At 37.9% G+C, this 20,229-nt stretch overlaps 1 protein-coding gene and 1 non-coding gene across 2 annotated transcripts in view; one reads left to right on the forward strand and one right to left on the reverse strand.

The window, feature by feature from the left end:
- ADGRB3 (adhesion G protein-coupled receptor B3) overlaps positions 1 to 20,229 on the reverse strand; it is an 802,747-nt gene that overhangs the window by 249,791 nt on the left and 532,727 nt on the right. The window lies entirely within an intron of this gene.
- LOC132376479 (U6 spliceosomal RNA) lies at positions 4,091 to 4,197 on the forward strand. The gene has a single exon (XR_009506317.1). It is a non-coding gene; the product is annotated as a U6 spliceosomal RNA (small nuclear RNA).

The raw sequence follows: 20,229 nt of genomic DNA on the forward strand, positions 1-20,229 counted from the left end.
AAACACAAAAGACCCCGAATAGCAAAGCAATCTGGAGAAAGCAAAACAGAGCTGGAGGAATCAAACTCCTGACTTCAGACTTCACTATAAAGCTACAGTAATCACAAGAGTGTGGTACTGGCACAAAGACAGACGTATAGATCAATGGAACAGGAAAGCCCAGAAATAAACCCACACACCTATGGTCAATTAATCTATAACAAAGGAGGCAAGAATATACAATAGAGAAAAGACAGTCACTTCAATAGTGGTGCTGGGAAAACTGGACAGCTACATGTAAAAGAGTGATATAGAACATTCTCTAACACCATACTCAGAAATAAACTCAAAATGGATTAAAGACCTAAATGTAAGGGCAGACACCATCAAACTCTTAGAGGAAAACATAGGCAGAACACTGTTTGACATAAATCACAGCAACATCTTTTTGGATCCACCTCTTAGAGTAATGAAAATAAAAACAAAAATAAACAAATGGGACCTAATTAAACTTAAAAGCTTTTGCACAGCAAAGGAAGCCATAAACAAAACGAAAAGACAACCTACAGGATGGGAGAAAGTATTTGCAAATGTTGTGATTGACAAGGGATTAATCTCCAAAATACACAAACAAGTCATGCAGCTCAATATCACAAAAACAAACAACCCAATCAAAAATGGGCAGAAGATATAAGTAGACATTTTTCCAAAGAAGACATACAGAGGGCCAAAAGGCACATAAAAATATGCTCAACATCACTAATTACTAGAAAAATGCAAATCAAAATTACAATGAAGTATCACCTCACACTGGTCAGAACGGCCATCATCAAAAAGTTTACAAACAGTAAATGCTGGAGAGGGTGTGGAGAAAAGGGAACCCTCTTGTACTGTTGGTGGGAATGCAAATTGGTGCAACCACTATGGAGAACAGTATGGAGGTTCCTTAAAAATCTAATAATAGAACTACCATATGACCCAGCAATCCCACTCCAGAGAAAACCATAATTCAAAAATATACATGTACCCCAATGTTCATTGCAGCACTATTTACAATAGTGAAGACATTGAAACAACCTCAATGTCCATTGAGAGATGAATGGATAAAGATGTGGTGTATATATGCAATGGAATATTACTCAACCATAAAAAATAATGAAATAATGCTATTTGCAGCAACATGGATGAACCTAGAGATTGTCATACTAAGTGAAGTCAAACAGAGAAAGACAAATATTATATGATATCACTTATACATGAAATCTAAAAAAGATACAAATGAACATATTTACAAAACAGAAACAGACTCACAGATACAGAAAACAAACTTATGGTTACCAAAGGGGAAAGGTGTGGGAGGAGGGATAAATGAGGAGTTTGGGATTAACACTCACACACCACTCAAAATAAAATAGGTAAACAACAAGGACCGACTGTGTAGCACAGGGAATTCTACTCATTATTCTGTAATAACCTAGCTGGGAAAAGAATATGAAAAAGAATAGATATATGTATCTATATGTAAGAACACATATATGTATATGTAAAACTGAATCACTTTGCTGTACACCTGAAACTACCACAACATTGTAAATCAACTCTATCTCAATATAAAATAAAAATTAAAAAAATAAAGCTTATGCGTGAATGCTTTTTCAAATAGTCCCATTTAAATTTGTGTGTTTCAGCTGCAAACCACCACATGGACACTGTACTTGTTGCTATTACAAACTATGGACTTGTATTCAAACTTCAATCTACTTTTTTCAACAACATTTGGTACTAGACACAATGAGAATATTCAGTGTCATCTCTCTCTTCTGCTTTAAATATAATTTTCAATATTAACTTTCAGTACTCTACTGTTTGACCTCCATGATAATGCCATGATTTCTAATTAAATGCCTTATTCTGAAAGGCTATTGAGATAAACACTCTTCTTTTTTCTAATTTTAAGATAATTTATATTAGGTTTTAACCTTGAAATAATGGCTTTCTTCCAACACTTGAAATTCATGGCTTCTTTTCAGAATATCATTCTGTTTTAATGGTTCTTAATTTTCATCTGGAGATTTTCACAAAAAATATAATTATAAATTGGGGGAAAACTAGCAAATAACTATGTCTTATATCATTTGGTATTAAACAAAGATTAAAAACATGTTCAGAAACAGACTGAGAGAGGTCTCTGATAGGATTTGCTTGGTGGAAGAACTACTAAAGGATGTATCTCAAGCAGATGAAAATTGATACAATAAGCAGGACTGAATTTAGAAGGAAATAATGGGAAAAGCATTTGCTAATCATATGCAGGTAAAACTTAACAGGTACACCTTTTAAAACGAAAATAACAATGCACAAAATTGGAAAGTATAAACATAAGGTAGATATCAAAGCCTGGAAAAAAATAATGAATGTCAGGAGGGCACGACAGGAGTTAAAGAGTTCCAAATCTTTGTACTGTTCTGGAAAAGGGCTGAGATACTGATCCACATTAAACTCTGTTAAATCAAGTTTATAAGTTAAAAATAATAGACAACCATTAGGTGAAATGAAACAGAATATATAACTTCTAAAACCAGAGAAGGGGAAAAAGGCATCACAAAGCCTCAAATCATCTAAAAGAAAGAAACAGAGGAGAAAAAGAAGTCAGGGGTGCGGTGGGACACTTCCAAATCTACTTTAGTCAATTTAGAATAGCACTCTCCCCTCCCTTGGAAGGGTATTAGTGTCAGTGGGTGATACAAGCATGTAAGAGGGCAAATATGTGTTGATTGAATATGAGTTGTGAACTGGGCATGTTCAGGTAGCCAAGACAACACACAACAAGAATGATAACCAGGGCTTTCCCACCATCTTTCAGGCCAACTAATCTCTACAAAAACTGGTTAGAAATAATTAAGGTAGATTATTTACTGGGAAGGGAAAACTGGTAATGAGACAGAGTCTGGGAAAGGTATTCAAGGAGAGGATTGACAGTGTATTTCTGCACCAAAAAGGATCCTTAGTGAACATTTCCTTTTCTGATTTTGTACAATATAAAGACTCAGTGGATAGTAAAAAGCATCAACAGCTGTAGTCCAGTGAAATAATTCTCCTAGCATCTCACCTGAACAGGTGTCTGGTATTGATTCACATGGGACCACGATTGGGAGTCTGAGAGACTATGGTGAATGTAACACAGGAAGAAATAATCTTACCACAAGTGCATAGCTATTTAAAAATAAAACTTTTTTATTTAAAATTTTCAAAGTGTGATACTCTTCCCAGCCCACCAATAATGTTTTCGTAGGCTTTTTCTGTTCAATATTCTCTTCTTCCAATATTCCTTCCCCCCTCACCTCAAGCAGGTTCTTTTAATTCTTTTCTCCTATTTGCACCATGAAATCCTGCACTTGGGCTAATTTCCTTCTTCACTGTTTCTTATCCCCTGTTCTTTGATGCTACTCTCCAACTTCCTTATTCTACACATTTCTCTTTCACTTTTGTTTTCATCCCATCTGCATTATCTACATTTTTTAAAGAAATTCTATTAGGTTCCAGAGGAGTTTATTTAATTCTACACACATGCACTGAATTCTTAACTCCACTAGTTGACACTATAAGGTAGAACTCAAGAGTTGCCTAGGTTCAGATTTTTGTTACCTTACATACTTGTTGTATGGGTTTGGACAAATCACCATCTGTATTTCAGATTAACTTCAGGTTAACTCAACTGTAAAGTAAAGACAATAGTAATACCCATTTGATCAAGTTCTGAAGATTAAATAAATTAATGCATGTAAAGAGTGTAAAACAGTTCCTGACATACAGTCAGCATTTTATAAATGCTATCTATCATTATGCTTTATGCACTGTGTTAGTCTCTAGGAAGATGGATGGTTCAAAGATAGATCCATGTTCACAAGGAATTTATGATCTAGTGGTGTTCCAGAAAAGTAAATTATCTACCCTAGGAAGAGGCTGCCTGAAACATGCTCTACATGGAGAAAGAATTCATAAACTATAAAGAACTGGTCTTGCATGTTCACTGCATCATTAGTCACAATAGCCAACATAGGGAAGAAACCTAAGTGTCCATCAATGGAAGAATGGATAAAGAAGATATGGAGTGCTTGCTTCGGCAGCACATATACTAAAACTGGAATGATACAGAAGAGATTAGCATGGCCCCTGTGCAAGGATGACACGCAAACTTGTGAAGCATTCCATATTTTTATGACACGTTAAACAAAATGGACTTAATTGATATTTATAGGACATTCCATCCAAAAACAACAGAATACACTTTCTTCTCAAGGGCTCATGGAACATTCTCAAGAATAGATCATATCTTGGGTCACAAATCAAGCCTTGGTAAATTTAAGAAAATTGAAATTGTATCAACTATCTTTTCCGACCACAACGCTATGAGACTAGACATTAATTACAGGAAAAGATCGGTAAAAAATACAAACACATGGACGCTAAACAATACACTACTAAATAACCAAGAGATCACTGAGGAAATCAAAGGGGAAATCAAAAAACACCTAGAAACAAATGACAATGAAAACACGACAACCCAAAACCTATGGGAACAGCAAAAGCAGTTCTAAGAGGGAAGTTTACAGCAATACAATCCTACCTCAAGAAACAAGAAACATCTCAAATAAACAACCTAACCTTACACCTAAAGCAGTCAGAGAAAGAAGAACAAAAATCCCCCGAAGTTACCAGAAGGAAAGAAATCATAAAGATCAGATCAGAAATAAATGAAAAAGAAATGAAGGAAACAATAGCAAAGATCAATAAAGCTAAAAGCTGGTTCATTGAGAAGATAAACAAAATTGATAAACCACTAGTCAGACTCATCAAGAAAAAAAGGGAGAAGACTCAAATCAAAGGTATTAGAAATGAAAAAGGAGAAGTAACAGCTGACACTGCAGAAATACAAAGAATCATGAGAGATTACTACAAGCAACTATATGGCAATAAAATGGACAATATGAAAGAAATCATGAAATTCTTAGAAAAGCACAACCTTCCCAGACTGAACCAGGCAGAAATAGAAAATATAAAGAGACCAATCACAAGCACTGAAATTGAAACTATGATTAAAAATCTTCCAAAAACCAAAGCGCAGGACCAGATGGCTTCACAGGCGAATTCTATCAAACATTTAGAGAAGAGCTAACACCTATCCTTCTCAAACTCTTCCAAAATATTGCAGAGGGAGGAACACTCCCAAACTCATTCTATGAGGCCACCATCACCCTGATACCAAAAGCAGACAAAGATGTCACAAAAAAAGAAGACTACAGATCAATACCACTGATGAACATAGCTGCAAAAATCCTCAACAAAATACAAGCAAACAGAATCCAACAGCACATTAAAAGGATCATACCACGTGATCAAGTGAGGTTTATCACAGGAATGCAAGGATTCTTCAATATATGCAAATCAATCAATGTGATACACCATATTAACAAACTGAAGGATAAAAACCATATGATAATCTCAATAGATGCAGGGAAAGCTTTCGACAAAATTCAACACCGATTTATGATAAAAACCCTCCAGAAAGTAGGCACAGATGGAGCTAACCTCAACATAATAAAGGCCATATATGACAAACCCACAGCCAACATCATTCTCAATGGTGAAAAACTAAAACCATTTCCTCTAAAATCAGGAACAAGACAAGGATGCCCACTCTCACCACTTTTATTTAACACAGTTTTGGAAATTTTAGTCACAGCAATCAGAGAAAAAAAGCAATAAAAGGAATCCAAATCAGAAAAGAAGTAAAACTGTCACCGTTTGCAGGTGACATGATACTATACATAGAGAATCCTAAAGATGCTACCAGAAAACAACTAGAGCTAATCAATGAATTTGGTAAAGTAGCAGGATACAAAATTAATGCACAGAAATCTCTTGCAGTCCTATACACTAATGATGAAAAATCTGAAAGAGAAATTGAGGAAACACTCCCATTTGCTATTGCAACGAAAAGAATAAAATACCTAGGAATAAACCTACCTAAGGAGACAAAAGACCTGTATGCAGAAAACTATAAGACACTGATGAAAGAAATTAAAGACGATACAAACAGAGGGAGAGATATACCATGTTCTTGGGTTGGAAGAATCAACATTGTGAAAATGACTATACTACCCAAAGCGATCTACAGATTCAATACAATCCCTATCTAACTACCAATGACATTTTTCACAGAACTAGAATAAAAAATTTCACAATTTGTATGGAAACACAAAAGACCGGAATAGCAAAAAGCAATCTTGAGAAAGAAAAACGGAGCTGGAGGAATCAGGCTCCCTGACTTCAGACTATACTACAAAGCTACAGTAATCAAGACAGTATGGTACTGGCACAAAAACAGAAATCTAGATCAATGGAACAGGATAGAAAGCCCAGAGATAAACACACACACATATGGTCACCTTATTGTTGATAAAGGAGGCAAGAATATACAATGGCGAAAAAGACAGCCTCTTCAATAAGTGGTGCTGGGAAAACTGGACAGCTACATGTAAAAGAATGAAATTAGAACATTCTCTAACACTATACACAAAAATAAACTCAAGATGGATTAAAGACCTAAAGGTAAGACTGGACACTATGAATCTCTCAGAGGAAAACATAGGAAGAACACTCTATGACATAAATCACAGCAAGATCCTTTTTGACCCACCTCCTAGAGAAATGGAAATAAAAACAAAAATTAAAAAATGGGATCTAATGAAACTTAAAAGCTTTTGCACAGCAAAGGAAAACTTAAACAAGATGAAAAGACAACCTTCAAAATGGGAGAAAATATTTGCAAATGAAGCAACTGACAAAGGATTAATCTCCAAAGTTTATAAGCAGCTCATGCAGCTCAATATGAAAAAACCAAACAACCCAATCCAAAAATGGGCAGAAGACCTAAATAGACTTTTCTCCAAAGAAGATGTACAGATTGCCAACAAACACATGAAAGGATGCTCAGCATCACTAATCATTAGAGAAATGCAAATCAGAACTAGAATGAGGTACCACCTCACACCGGTCAGAATGGGCATCATCAAAAAATCTACAAACAGTAAATCCTGGAAAGGGTGTGGAGAAAAGGGAACCCTCTTGCACTCTTAGTGGGAATGTAAATTGATACAGCCACTATGGAGAACAGTATGGAGGTTTCTTAAAAAACTCAAAATAGAACTACCATATGACCCAGCAATCCCACTACTGGGTATATACCCTGAGAAAACCATAATTCAAAAAGAGTCATGTACCACAATGTTCACTGCAGCACTATTTACAATAGCCAGGACATGGAAGCAACCTAAGTGTCCATCGACAGATGAATGGATAAAGAAGATGTGGCACATACATACAATGGAATATTACTCAGTCATAAAAAGAAACAAAGTTGAGTTATTTGTAGTGAGGTGGATGGACCTAGAGACTGTCATACAGAGTGAATTAAATCAGAAAGAGAAAAACAAATACCATATGCTAACACATATATATGGAATCTAAAAAAAAAAGAAGAACCTAGAGGCAGGACAGGAATAAAGACACAGATGTAGAGAATAGACTTGAGGACACGGGGAGGGGGAAGGGGAAGCTGGGGCAAAGTGAGAGAGTGACATGGACATATATACACTACCAAATGTAGAATAGATAGCTAGTGGGAAGCAGCCGCATAGCACAGGGCGATCAGCTCGGTGCTTTGTGACCACCTAGAGGGGTGGGATAGGGAGGGTGGGAGGGAGCTGCAAGAGGGAGGAGATATGGGGATACATGCATACATATAGCTGATTCACTTTGTTATACAGCAGAAGCTAACACACCATTGTAAAACAATTATACTCCAAGAAAGATGTTAAATAAAAAATAAATTAAAAAAAGAAGATATGGAGTATTATTCAATCACGAGAAATAACAAAATCCTGTCATTTGTGACAACGTGAATGGCTCTTGAGTGCACAATACTAAGTGAAATAAGTCAGGCAGAGAAAGACAAATACTATATGATATCACTTACATATGGAATCTAGAAAAGCTGAGTTCATGGAAATAGAGAGTACAATGGTGGTTACCAGGGGTGGAAGGCAGGAAAAATGAAGAGATGCTGGTCAAAGGGTACAAACTTCCAACTAGAAGATGAATTCCTTCTGGGGATCTATGGACAGCATTATGATTAAAGATAACAATAGTGTACTACATACCTGAAAGTCACTGAAAGATTAGATCTGAAATGTTCTTACAGCAACAAAAAGGTAATTATATGATGTGATGGAGATGTTAGCTAACACTACAGTGGTAATCATATTGCAGTGTATGTGTATCAAATCAACACACTGTACACCTTCAACTTACATGACCTTATATGTCAGGTATATCTCAGTAAACTGGGGGGGAAAAGACTTAGATGAGACCCATTGACTGTGCAAATTCAGCAACCCAGAGTAGGAGGATACCTCAGGTTTATCCTTACATTTTTATGAAAGTCAAGTATTGTAAAGCAATAAGAATCATGGAATTATGATTAATGTGAAATTGGGATAGTAAGGCCCCTACACGGGAGTAACTAAGTTCTTTGAAGATAGTCTGAAAATAAACAATTTAAACAGCATCAAACTTAGACACTGAAAAAAGGTGAGAGGAGAAAGTAGCACCATTCCATTTACATTTTTACTGTGTGGCTTGTTGAGAAAGCACTAAATATAGATTGCTTGGCTTCAAGCCTGGATCAGTGATTCTTGGAGCTTTTTTTTTTTTGCTTTTTTCCTTTGGGGAAGAGGTGGGTTTATATCTGCTATGTGATTCGCCAAAGAGCAGAAAAAGACTTTGGAAGAAATTCTATGATTCCGGTTACTATCCATTAAAGGCCAAGAAGGAACATTTAAAATTATCAGTATTATCCCTGTAGAATAAATAATTGTCTTCAACTCATGGACTACAGGATCCCCTAACAGCTTTCTTCATTTAAACGGAGGCTTTAAATTTTAATAAATGACTCTAAGCTGTGGATTTTGTCATTTTGGCTTTGGGGAATTAAGTCTTTAAGTAAAATTGATGTGGCAAAGATACCGAAATACATTTGACTTTCAAATAAAGGGAGAGCTCTTAGATACTTTTTCTTGTGAACAGACAGGTGACAGTGAGGATAAGCAGACATGTCTTAAATACTGATGATAAGCACACACAGTGTTCACAGGGGCTTGCACTTTTCATAGACTGGGTGCAGCCCTGCTACAATGTCTCACTGGAAATAGAGTAACTGGATTTTTTTTTAATGGAGAATGTGTCCATGTGTGAACACATTGTTCTGACTCTTAACATTTGATTTCCTTTCTCTATAGGGAGACAGCTCTAGTTTCTCTTTAGGGGGTGCATATGAAGGAGACTTTCAAAGGCACTTGTGTGCAAATGCCATGCCAGAAGAAACACTGTTACCTTGGTTGTAACCTTGCTGTATGGGCCCTTGCCTCACACAAATTCCTGGGCACTGGGGCACTCTTGGAGCAAAATTTTAACATTTGGAAGTTGGTAGAAGCTGATACCAAGGTGTTCACAGTATCAAGAATTTTTGGAAAAAGAAATCACACCTAATATATGAGGTTGATATATTCTGGAATAAAATATGTCCTGTAGTGCGAACAAAGAAAGGAAGAAAGGTTAAGTTTTTCGAATACTAACCATGATTCAGCTGTTTTTTACACATTGGATTTAATACTCTTTGAGTAGTTTTTATTACATCCTCATTTTTATAACAGAGGGAAAGTAAGACACAAAGGGTTAAGTGATATGTCCCAAGTCACCCCGTGATTAAGTAGAAACTGGATTAGAAGCTACATTTGTAGTTTCAAACCTAGAAATAACCAGACCACCCCACACTCACTTGATGGTTACAGAAAGAATCGCAATGACTGACTTCGTGTATCTGAAGATATCAGGGAAATTTTCTAACACAGCAGAGCCTACTCATATTCAAGAATGAGAAGCCAGGAAACCACACGTAAAAAACATGAATTACAACAGCAGTCATTTCTTTTAGTATAAAGAAGAAAACAAAAATTATGGAAGTCTCCAGTTATGTGTAAATATCAGTACTCAATTTCCAAAAGAAATACACTATGTGGTTTAAAAAATGTTTTCTCTTAGTAGTTTCAAAGCAACATTGACTATCAAAACTTGAACATGATGACGAAGGTGGTAATTACCGTGGAACAAAAAGCACATAGCAAAATTTAATGGCAGATTTAGACGTTAACTGATATTAAGGCCTCAAACCTCAAAAACAATTTCGTGTAGTTTATGGGTCAGACTGACCTGTACAGGATCAATTTTGACAGGAGTCAGAGATCAGAAATAGACTTATAAAGGGACAGAACATAGCTTAGGCACTGTCATGATAGAGAGAAACATGTAATTTTGAACCAGAGATTTGCAGACTGCTATGCACTTTTCATAAAACATGGTGAAAAATCCAGTTTGGAAATTGCAATTTAGGAATACCATTTTCACTGACAAATAACTCAAATTTTAAGGCACGAATTATAAAGTTTGGTTTGTTTCAAATTCATGTCAGCCAAGACATAAGCAAACAGTCATTAATATGAGGATGTCAAGAAGGAAATGATCCCAGAAATATTGTGTTATCCTTTTCCCTTCAGTGCTGAATCAAGTCATATTTACTGACTGTGTAAAATATGTTAAGGCAGAACCTGGTGCAAAGTCTAAGAAGAAATAATAATAAACAAAATGTGTCTTAGTGGGCTTGTGGTAAATGTTTTAATGCCATTTCTAAGCTTCAGTCTTCAGGATTGAGATTGGGAAGAGGCATCTCAGTTTCTAACCTCCTTTTCAGTTTGTAAAGGTATGAGGCAGATGGTTTGGGGCATACCATGAATGACTTTGGATGATTCCGTGTGATAACTGCATTTGGACCTCAGAGATTGCAGGAACATTAATGAACGGCCATTATGGTGCCTAAACCCAATTTCAGAGGGAGACACATGTGAACATTTTATCTCTTAGCTCGGAAACACAATTACTATCTAATTAGTGATAAATTAGGTATTTTTATTAGACAATGTTTGTAAAGCACCCTACTATAATGTACATTACTGGGTATGAAGAGCTCAAAATTATACAGTCAACATTCAGCTATGGGTGAACATGAAACTCCTTTATGTATTTATTTTGGAATGGTTCTTGGTTTTCTTCAACATGGTCCCAGTCTCAATCAGTAGTGATTTGATAAATGTTCTCCAGCCCTACAGTTTTCTCAGTAACTTCCAGATTAAAACTTAGTGTCCTTTGGGTGAATACAGTCATATTCAAACATTTCCATGATCTCTTTCCCTTTGAACACTCTTCCCAAACTCCCTTTCCTCCTACTCTCAAACCTGATTTAAATCTGTGTCAGAAAGGACCAAAGAACATTTGCACAAAAGGAGCCTGTGAACAAATTGGTGACAGGCTGTGAGTCTGGTTTGGTTCACTTCTCTGTTGGTCAGTCCTCACGTCGTCTGTCCAATGAACACATCCAGCTTCTGACTCCATGCGTGGCCTGTCTGATGGTTTGGAGGCATCCAGCTAAGTGACCATCTACGGTCTCCTGACCTCATGCATCTCCCTGAAAAATGGCCACCTCTAATGCACAGTCTATCCCCCTGCCTTCACAGGTGCTCTGCCTCACTGAGTGGGACGTGGGAGTCCCTTCCTTGGTCATCTCCAGGCCCATTAAAAATTACAGAATTCCCATCCTATTCATTTTGACTTCGCAGGAACCTGAGGGAAGAGTGATTTTTGACCTTTCCTTTAATTAATTAATTAATTTGTTAATAGATATTTATTGGAGTATAATTGCTTCACAGTACTGTGTTAGTTTCTGTTGCACAACAAAGCCAATCAGCCATATGCATACACATGTCCCCATATCCCCTCCCTCTTGAGCCTCCCTCCCATCCTCCCTACCCCACCCCTCTAGGTCATCGCAAAGCACGGAGCAGATCTCCCTGTGCTATGCGGCTGCTTCCCACCAGACAACTATTTTTCATTCGGTAGTGTATATATGTCGATGCTACTCTCACTTCGCCCCAGCTTCACCCTCCCAGCCCATGTCCTCAAGTCCATTCTCTATATCTACCTCTTTATTCCTACCCTGCAACTAGGTTTGTCAGTACCATTTTTTTTTTTTTTTTTAGATATCATATATATGCGTTAGCATATGGTATTTGTTTTCTGTTTCTGACTTACTTTACTCTGTATGACAGACTCTAGGTCCATCCACCTCACTACAAAAAACTCAATTTCATTTCTTTTTATGGCTGAGTAATATTCCATTGTATATATGTGCCACATCTTCTCTATCCATTCATCTGTCGATGGACATTTAGGTTGCTTCCATATCCTGGCTATTCTAAATAGTGCTGCAATGAACATTGGGGTGCATGTATCTTTTTGAATTATGGTTTTCTCAGGGTATATGCCCAGTAGTGGGATTGCTGGGTCATACGGTAATTCTATTTTTAGTTTTTTAAGGAATCTCCATATTGTTCTCCATAGTGGTTGTATCACATAATTTATTTTACAACTCTCTAATCTCTCTACAGCCCTTTGATGGTGTTGGAGAGTGGAGTAATAAGAGATGAAGTACATCCTAGCCAGGGAACTGGGTGCTAATCCCCCTTGTGAGTTGAAATTCTGAAATGTGGGAGGGAGACACATCTACAGGTGGGAACAGGGAAGACGAATGACCTTGCTTCTCCTCCCCACACACTGTTCTCAAAAGTTCCTCTCCTCCCTCCAGCCTCTGACTGAATCTCACCTTGCTATACTCGTCCCTAGTATCTTCCTGAAGGCAAACTCCAGTGAATCCACTTGGCCTCATGCTCACCTGGGGAAGAAGAGAGTCTGGTCCGAGGGTATTAATGTTCTTTAATTTAGGAGCTGAAGAGTTAACCACTATGGTTCTCAGCTTGGAGATCCCACTACGTAATCCGGCAAACTCATCTTAGGGTTGAAAGGGTCAAACTCTAAAGGAAGAGAAGGAAGGGAAGTTCTTGATGATATGACCTTCCTGTGTTACAAACTACTATGTTAGCCCTTAGACCTAAGCCACTCACAATCCATAGTCAGAAATATGAGCTGGAGAGTGCAAACTAAAAGATGTGGACCTGACTTGTGTTCCCAAATGTGGGACAGAGCACAAGCTTTTCATCACTTTGCTGCTTCCCCAATTCACTGAAATGACATCAAATATATTCTTAAGATAAGTCCCAAGGTCCAAGCAGAAATTTTGAGACCATGGATGCAGACAGAATGAGACTGGAAGAGAAACCAGAGTAGAGCCAACTGCCTTCAAGGTGAGAGGTGAGCGTTGTTGTTTTCAAAGAAGCGCTGGAGAACTTTCAGAGTCACTAAAGGAATTAAATGAAGAGGGGCTAGTCAGGTGCCCTCCTCCTGTTTAGATGCACATAGACTAATTGAGTTAAAGCTTGAGAAGTCTCCAAAGAAAGTGCCTGATCTGTCTGGGGAGGGCTCCAAATCTCGGTTTGGGAGCTGAAGAAAGAATCAGAGTGGAGGATAGGGGGAATCTAGACTCCCACAAACGATACAGAAGAAGGGCTCACACAAGGGAAGGCAGCACTGTCCAAGAGGGATGTTAAGCTGGGAATTGCTTGGTCTGCCTGCTTGTTCCCTGCCCATGTGCCCTCAGAGGAAGCCTGCCTCCTACAGACCTCTGCCTGGTAATGCAGACCCTGAAAGGAGTCGTTGCAGCCAAGGGGAGACTATCCATGGGATTCTCCCATGTCAGATGTATAGATACAAACAAAACACAAACAAACCATGTCTTTCATCCACTAATATGGACTGACAACTGAGCACCTCAAGGCTTCTGAAGAAAACCAATGGCAAAAAGAAAAATACCAGGAAGTAGATAGAGAATGGCAGACTCTAGAGGAAATAGAAACAATTAGGAGAAGAAAATAATTTCACATTTTTCCAATTGTTACCCTCAGGGAGATTTGATAGCATATTGTATACATGGACAAAGAATAGGCTGCTCTGTAGAAAGAATGAGTCAAAAAGTGAGAAAACATCCTTGGAAATTGAAATTATAATTGCCCTAAATTAAAAAAAAAAAAATCAAAAGAACTACTCAATGATAGAGTGAAGATACTGAACGCTGAATTAGTGACCTGGAAGATAAAGAGCTAACATTAGTTTTTCATTTGCTATGAACTCATTTTCCCCACATAACATTCCTACAAGGTAGGTACCATTGTTATTACCCTCATTTTATAGATGGAGAATCACAGACAACACAGAGATTAAGTAATTAGCCAAAGGTCATACAGCAAGTAAGTGGCAAGGACAAAATTCCAACTGTGGCAGTCTGTAGTGTAGAAAAAGATAAATATATGGAAATTAAAGGAAGAAAAGTTAAGAGATGTGGGAAGATCTAGAAAATCCATCATCCTTCTTATAGGAATGTTAGAAAGGATGAGGAAATAATCTAAGAAATAATAGAAGAAATTTTCATGGTGTTGAAGAAAGATTAGAATCTTAAGCTACATGAAAACAACTTTTGGAAAAAAAGAAACAAAATACCCACTTGGACACAAACTCTATGTAAAATACAAAGATGATTAGAAATGCTAAACATTATGGAGAGTTTAAGCTATCATCTACGAAAAAACGCAAACCAGAGTCCCATGCAATGCTGCATGGTGGGGGTCAGTGGTGACTCCAAAGTTTATAGGGAGGATGACTTAATCCCAGAAGCTTATTTCTAGGCAAGCTCTCAATCAAATGAAAATGCAAAAGGAAGAGATCTTTGGATGGAAGCCAGATCACGTAAGTCCTCTGCCCCAACTCTCCAGTTTCTATTTCACGCCAAGTAATTCAGTCCTGACAAAGGCCCACAAGGCTCTCTATATTTTGCATCTTGTTGTCTCCATCTCTGAAATTGCTGTCACTCCTCTCTGGTCATACTGGCAAACTTGCTCCTCCTAGATGTGCTCCAACTCCAGGCCTTTGCAGTCCCTCTTCTGATGAATCTCTTCCCCAAATATCCACCCGGCTCGCTCCTTCACACCCATGAGGTTTAGACTCAACTGTCACCTTAGGAACTCCTTCCTTAGGAACTCTATGTAGAATTCCCTTCCCCTCACCTCCCCATTATCAATATCCTTCTCCCTGTTTTATCTTTCTTCATAGTGTTTATGACATAGCATGTGTAGCATATTCTGTAATTTGCTGATTGTATTTATTGTTTGCCTCCGTCCACTGGAATATAACTTCCAGATGTGTGTCTATTTAGTGCACCGTTGTATCTCAGGCATCCAGAACAGTACCAGACACACAGGAGATCTTCAACATATTTTTGGTGAATGAATGTTGAACACTCTGCAAGAATACGATTAGAGAATTTCAGAGGTAGGAAATAAAAGTTTCCAAAACAGGCAGATGAGTATTGACTTAAATTGTACTTATATGAGACAAGACTTTAAAAATCTACTTTATTATTTAATCCAATTATATTACCTTCACTCTCTACTGAATGTAAAAAATACAAAATGGTAGTTAATTTTTAATTTCCCAGCCTAGTGATGTTCGTCTATGCTCTGAAAATGTGTTCATTTCTATGTAGACCATAATAGCTCAATCAGAAACCTAGAATGATGAAGACTACCATGACTAACTATTAGGTGACACTTGGAAATCAAAATGGCAGAACCAAGCTGGTTTCAAACATACATATATATTTTTGCTAAAACATTGCCGTGGTAAAAATATGTTAGTGACTTCGAATATAAAAACTCATGCTGTGTAACAAGTTCTTTAAACCTTAAAACATTATTTGCCACCACATAGACTTGGTTTTAACTAATAGCTTGAGTATTTTTTCTTATAACAAAATGAAAGAATAATGAGTTTTCCTGGAAAAATGGTTCCAAGACTACATCTCCCCTTATTTTTAGCTTACTTGCAGACTTCTGTAAACTCAGAGACATCATACTATACATTTTCTAGAAAAGTAGAAAAATGAACCTAAAGATTGCAAACCAAATTTAAACAGATGCTAAAAGATAACCGCATACACATAGAGAAGCAAATTCATATTGAAACAGGTTTTTCTATTTTGTAGTAAAAATACAGACTTCTCTTTTCTTTCTGTATCCAAGGGAGGTAAAGAAATTATTTAATTCAAACAATTATTCCTCTACCAATTCACAAAAGTAGCATCATCAATCTCACATTTGCTTAGCAGTCATCTTTACCTGCATGTTAAAGGTTTAGCAAAACTTCAAGAAAAACTCTGATCTTCCATGTAACGTTTATTACTTCTTCTTGAAAGCAAAAGGACATTAGGAAAAAGTATTATACCTCCCCATCCCCAGCCTCCTGTCTCCTCTTCCTAATTCTTACAAAGTGCACAGGTTTTACCTGTTTTATCTAGTTCCTCACATCAATCTGGCGGCACAGGTATCAGTGTCCACCTTTAAAAGGTATAGAAATTAAGGCTCAGGTGGAGGGATCATCTTGCCCCAGTCAGGCAGGATTTGAATCCAGGTCTTCTAACTTCAGAACCCATAGTACTCCCATTCTGTAACAACGGTCCATGGTCCCTGTCGACGACACACAACGTTTCTCAAACTTGAGTGAGCATCAGAATCACCTGGAGGTCTGGCTAAAGCACAGACTGCTGGGCCCCATGGCTAGAGTTTCCTATGGAGAAGGTCTAGCATGGGGCCCAAGAGTATACATCTCTAACATGTTCCCAGGTGATGCTGATCCTGCTGGTCCGGGGACCACACTTTGAGAAGCACTGCAGTATACAAATACATACCCTCCAACCTTTTGGATTCAGAACTCCTGTTCCCTTCCCACAAACCTCGTCCGTGAGTCGTTTCCTCCATCTCACTTAATGGCAACTCCATTCCTCCGCAGCTCAGACCAATGTCTCTGAAGTGTTTCTTGAATCCCCTACAGCCTGCATACTGTGAATCCAATCTTTCAAACATCTTACGGCCTCTACTGCGACCATCCTGATAGAGACGCCAGCATCTCTCACCCAGATCACTGAAACAGACTCACATTTGACCTTCCTGCTTATATGCTCCCTCACCTACAGCCTGGGGTAAACACAAGATACATTTAAAATGTAACTTTATATCATTCTTCTGCTCAAACCCTGACATGACTCGTGTCCTTAGAGCCAAATCCCAAGTCCTTGTAATGGCCCAGAAGGCCCTGCATCATGTGGCTTTCAGACCTCCCCAAAGTCACCTCTTGTTAGTCTCTCCCCTCACAGCACTCCAAACGCCCCAGACTCCTTGCTGTTCCTTGGGCAAGCCTGGCACTCTTCTGTTTCATGCCTTTTACCTACCCAGCTGCCCCCTCTGGCTGGCATGCTCTGTCTCCAGAGGGTCACAGGAATACATTTTCTCACTTCCTTTGTCTTTGCTCCAATCTCCCATCTCCAGGAGGGCTACGCTGGCCACACCCCTCCACCAATCCCCACCCACATCCTTTTGCTCTACATTTTATTTTTCCCATAGTACGTATTACCTTCTATAACATGATTTGCTTATGTATTATGTTTCTTGTTTGTAGCCTGTCTACCCATGTTAGAATAGATGCTCTGAGAGGACAGAAATCTTCGTGTGTTTTGCTCACTTCTGTGTTCCAAATCCCTACTACAGTCTCACACACAGCAGGCACAAATAAATACTGTTGAATGAATGAGTGAATAATTACTCCTATTCACTTTACATTTCATCAGACTGATAAATTCCATGCTAACAATCTGCTCTAGAATCAGCCACTCATCAATAATTCTCTCTGAAATAACTTTTTAGCTCAGCGAGACACAGAAATTAAAATTATCAATAATTTCTGACTTCTATGTAAGTCAGTCGTTTTCTATGACAGTGATTAACTGGCAAAAAGGCATTTATATGGTGGCATGTGAACTCAAAATACTGTTAATAACAAATGCCAGCTTTGAGAAATCTGTGATCTAGAGTATCGGGATATGTCCATTACAACGGCAGCTCTAATTCTTTTCGAGTAGAATAAAATATGAACAAATTAGAGTTTAACTCATATTATATTCTTTTAGGGCATATTTATCATATACTCTTCATTTCAAGGGAAAAACAATATTTAGAATATTGTCACCAAAAATACAGTTTTCTTATAGATAGACCAAACATAAATTTGGTTATTAATTACTAATTAACCACTTTCAAAACTTTATATGGTAATACATTCCCATTTAAAATAAGTATATATACATACTAAGGCATATTTTTTGATAAAACAGTGGCCTATTTATGGGTTTCTGGTACCAATCAGATATTGAGAACATCTGGGACTGTGGTTTGACTCCCTAAAAAACTATTCCAACCTCCAGTCTGGTGTGACAACTTCTGCTGCAGAGGCTGGGAATCTGAAATGGAACATGTCCTAGAGGCCCTGCAGCCAGGGCTGAATGTCACTTAGTTTTCATCAACCACATGCACTCACATGAGAGCTGAAGTTAGAACTGAGCTGAACAAGAAGAGCAGCAGGTGCCAGGCATGCATCCTGCGGTGCAGACTTTCTTTCCTGTAGGCAGCTTCTTGATGATAGTAGGAGTGTCACTGATCCAGGTGGCTGGCTAAGCTCTGTGTTGAGGCTTTGAGGGTCTCTTCTGGAAACTGAGCCCAGTGGATTCAGTAAGCCATTTAATACCACATGCTAACCTTGGAAAAGCGAATTGTTTCCTGGTAGTTTGACCAGAACAGAATCCCAGGTCTGGTACCCAGTCATCAATGCATGAGTTAGAACAAGCTTCTGGTCTCCAAAAGGGTGAACGATACCAGAATTACACCATATCTGGAGGGATCTCAAGGCTCATGTAGTTTAGCCGTTTCATTTTATGGGTAATGAAACTGGGAGCCAACTGCTTTCCCAATTTGATTGATGATAGAGCCACAGCTAGACGTCAGGTGCCCCTGACTACCTGTTCAAAGTAATTCTTGCTATAATCACGTAGACTTGGGCCTAAGTGTTCATTACACTGTTACTTCTGTGACTTTGTAAAATGCATGTATTGGTAAAAGAGTCAGAAAACAGGAAAGGAATATCTGGATGCTGCAATCAGACAATGCTGTTATCTTCACGTTTCAAGAAAGTCATTCTAGAAATGGATGATACAGCTTTGAACTGAGGACATCAGCAATTCCTAAAACAGGCAGTAGTGAAGGGAAAGGATACTCTTTGGAGGCCATTGCATAATAAGCTCCCGAACTTAATTTTAACCTAATTCAATAAAACACATCATACTCAGACACAAGAAGACAAGACGATAGTTACAGGGCACTGAAAATTTGTCTTCGGTTTGAAAACTTCTGCCTGAAAGCTCAAGATAATATAAAATTTAAAAACAAACTGTCCTTGATTCATCACCCTTATTTCTGAACTTTTTGAGATAATTACATTTTAAATTAATGTTTACTCCTAAAATATTACCTATTGCCTGCGAGAGTCTGGCTTACTGTAATATGGCTGTCATGTTACTTATTAAGGTGTGATGATTTAGATGACACAAGTATATCTTTTTCTCTTCCTGCCTTTCAAAAACAGAAAAAAAATTAATTTATGCCTGGTGGCCTGAGGATCACCAAAACCTCAGGAATGTGTATTCTGGTGGAATAACATACTTTGTACTTTATCGGGGGATTATACATTTCAACAGTAGTAGAGAATATAAATATAACGGAGCTCTATGCAGCCCTACCAACAGTTGTAGAAATATATTTATTGACATGGAACTATATTAATGAAACAGTAAATGAAAAAGCAGGGCATAAAACTGTATATAAAGCATAAACCCATTTTTGCAACTATATTCTCGTTATATCCAGAGCCAGATCTATATTAACATCCTGGCTAAATTAAAAAAGGTTTAAGAATGTGTACCAACAGAGATGATGGGATTACAGGTACTTTTTTTGTCTATGTTTTTTTCCAGTTTCTTTCAGACACTATATATTGGCTTTTGTAATAAAATAATAGTAGAGGAAATATCCCAAATGCTTTGACTTATGAAGTCAGCACAGCGCAACTGGAGGGAAGGGGCATCCAGCAAGCAGACCACTGGCCAAGGTCCAGGACAGCAGTTCTGTGCCCCTTGCAGCACTAATGAAGCCCGCGCATCAGCCAGACACATTAGCACGCCTGGCATGCCCG

The sequence above is a fragment of the Balaenoptera ricei genome, chromosome 12, assembly GCF_028023285.1.
Source record: "Balaenoptera ricei isolate mBalRic1 chromosome 12, mBalRic1.hap2, whole genome shotgun sequence".
Lineage (NCBI taxonomy): Eukaryota > Metazoa > Chordata > Mammalia > Artiodactyla > Balaenopteridae > Balaenoptera > Balaenoptera ricei.